The following is a 2,982-nucleotide window of genomic DNA, read 5'->3' as shown; positions in this document are numbered from 1 at the left end:
TATAAGTGTAGCACATCTGCTGTATTCAACAACAACAACAAAAAAGAAAGACCGAAAGTATTGGCACCCCTCTACTCTGTCCACTGATTAAAAAGACGCACCACTGAGCAGATATTATTTGTGTTGTGTTCATTTATTCTCAGTACAGAAACAACACCGGTGAGTGTGTGTGTGTGTGTGTGTGTGTGGTATGAGAAGAGGAGCTACAGTAGTGTTGTTGAAAGCGACAGGACGATTAACACACACACACACTATGATTAAATTAATCTCTAATTGTGTGTGTGTGTGTAAAATGTGAGTTCAGTCTGTGTTTCCCAGCTCCCTGTCTCCTGCAGCTCGTTAACACACCTGTGTCTAATTCCCTGAGATCTATGTAAGCAGTGTGTGAGAAGCTGCTCGCCTTGCGACATCCTGCTGCTGCCCTGTGTGAATCCTTCTCACCTCCAGATGACTTGCTTTAACATCACTAGATCTTTGATGGTCTTGGTTTGTTTTCTTTTCTTTTCTTTTATTGATTGATTGACTAGGATCTTTTTTTTTTTAAAGCAATTTATGAGTATTAAAGTTCACATTATTAAATACAGCAACACTGGAGATATCCGGTGTTTTAGGGAAAAGCAGCAGGCTGGGTCTCACCTCTGCAGGTTCTGTCCATCAAGATCAGGCCTTGTGGAGGTTTCAAAAGTAGACACCAGAATGAAACGAAACCTGAATAAATCAACCAAGTTCACATCTTCACCTCAAACTACTGCCTTTTTTTACCCACTTTTTTTGTGAAGGGGTTTTGGGTTTGACCGGAAGTCTCTTTATTTATTTATTTATTTATTTATTTAAAGTAAGTGTTCATGAACTTTTAAGGCCATGTCTCTACTGCTTCAGTAACCCAGCATGGACAAATCAGCTGATCTTATAAATATAAGCATAAATCCAGGGATGGACTGAGTACTGAGACGTTACGCTCAAGTGAAGGTATAAATAATGTGTCCAAACCTTACTCGGATTAAAATGCAGGCCGGAAATAAATCTGGACTCAAGTCAGAGTCCAAATGTCGCTGCTTTCAGATGTAGTCAAGTAATAAACAGTGCTGAGGACGTTAAGTTCACGTCAGGTTTCGACGTGAAACTAAATCTGGACTGTTGATCATCTGGGGATTAGTCCATTTCTCCTCAGACTAACTGAATGTGTGGGCTACAGGAGCGTTTGGTAGAACTGAGGCCTGTCAGCCAATATGACGCGCGCGTGTCCACGTATTTTCCTGTAAAACACTGTCTGATCTAATTCTCCTCCTAAATTTTTGTTACAGAAATAAAACCTTTCATGTTATAATGAAGCGGCGTGTATGTCTGGCTCTACTTCAGGATGTCCGTGGTGGTGTGGAGCAGATGTTTATATTGTTTCCCCCTCCATCTGCAGTGAGGCTCAGGTACAACTCCATTACACACACACACACACACACACCCTGACTGAGCCATGTAACTAAATACAGAGCCAGCCAGAGCTCCATATGGGCCTTAAATCTCCTAATAATACCTGCAGCACTCAGCACTGTGTGTGTGCTTTCTCTTTGAAAGAAAAAGTGCATTAATGATGTTAGAATTGAAAAATAAATCCGCGCAATAATATTACAGTGAAACATATCATGTCAAAGCAGAAAGTGACTTACGACGTGGGATTTTGTGCCATTAAATCGTTTTTTTCTTAATCCCGAGAGTACGACGCCGTCTCAGTGCTGGTAATAAACATAACCTCCGAGCCCAAACCGCGTGATGATGTCACAACCCTGCTTTCTGACCTTTAATCCACCAAACAACACGACGAGCCCACTGGACACTTCGGCTCTGTCCCAAATCTCACACTATGCAATTCCCTGGGTTACAAAAAAAAAAAAAAAAAAACAAGCAAAAAAATGACATCACGGAAAGTGTTGCTTCAATCAAGGTCAGGAAACTCAAAGCTAAAGTTACACCCTCCAAATTATTATTTAAAACTCTATAAAAAATATATATATATATATCTTTTTTGTAGGAAAATCCAAAAAGTCCATCGTTATATTTATTTTACGTAAAAACAAATATATGGTTAATAAACATATTTCTAGACATTCTGACTCACTGTTTCAGCGGAATTGCCTCGGTGTTTATTCAAGATATTTTTGCTTGCTAAGCATTTTTGGCAGTGAAGTGTGTAACGGAAATGTTTATTAATTTGATTTGATTTATTTCTGGCAGTCTGCAAAGTTGTTTTTTTTTTTTTTTTTTTTTTTTTTTTTTAAAAAGTTGTCATATTTAGTTTATTTGTTTAAGACTGTGTACATATGGCATCAGACGTGGGTTCAGTAGAAGTTCTGGTACATGGTCTGGTTGAAAATGGTTTATTTCTTCTGTTTTTGTCTCCTGTGTGTTTGGAGAAATCTGTTTCTTTGCTTCAGGAGAAAAGACGAACAAAAGATCAAATAAGATCGATGTTTGCTTTTTATTCTGATTGATTCATCAGGTGTATTATTGACAGATGATGGTGTTGGATGTGAGGTTATCTTCAGTACACATGAGTGACAGTGATTATGATGTGGTTTGGACACAGCACCTGACTGAGTTTTGCAGATTCCCCTGATGGTGATTAGCGACGGCTGGTTTATTGCTTACAAGCGCTACTGATCTCATAATCTCTCTCTCTCTCTCTCTCTCTCTCTCTCTCATGTTCCCTCCTGCTGTTCCGCGTCCCGCTGAGCCTCTCAGCCTGTAATTAATCCCAGACCAACATCAGGCCCAGGGGCTGCCACCAGGTCAGAGGTCAGAGGTCACAGTACAGGGTGGCACCCTGAGGGTGGTGGAGGTGAGAGCTGAATGAAACACATGCACTCGGGTTTCTGAGTCAGCACCAAGTCTCTTCTCCTCAGAGCGCCGATCTGCTCGGGTCTGTTCCTCAGACAGCGTAGAGTCCTGAGACCCGTCTTACTCCGACACACACTCCGACACACACTC

At 40.8% G+C, this 2,982-nt stretch overlaps 1 long non-coding RNA gene across 1 annotated transcript in view; it reads left to right on the top strand.

Annotated features, from left to right (window-relative positions):
- The first annotated feature begins 341 nt into the window (after positions 1-341).
- Positions 342-2,982, top strand: part of LOC108281027 (uncharacterized) — a 3,295-nt gene continuing 654 nt past the window's right edge. The window contains exons 1-3 of the long non-coding RNA XR_001815875.3: positions 342-486; positions 1,305-1,424; positions 2,737-2,982. The exon at positions 2,737-2,982 is cut by the window's right edge and continues 654 nt beyond it. This is a non-coding gene — a long non-coding RNA (uncharacterized LOC108281027). The remainder of the gene's footprint in view (positions 487-1,304; positions 1,425-2,736) is intronic.

Source organism: Ictalurus punctatus, chromosome 21, assembly GCF_001660625.3.
Source record: "Ictalurus punctatus breed USDA103 chromosome 21, Coco_2.0, whole genome shotgun sequence".
NCBI lineage: Eukaryota > Metazoa > Chordata > Actinopteri > Siluriformes > Ictaluridae > Ictalurus > Ictalurus punctatus.
This window is presented reverse-complemented; position numbering and strand designations above follow the sequence as displayed.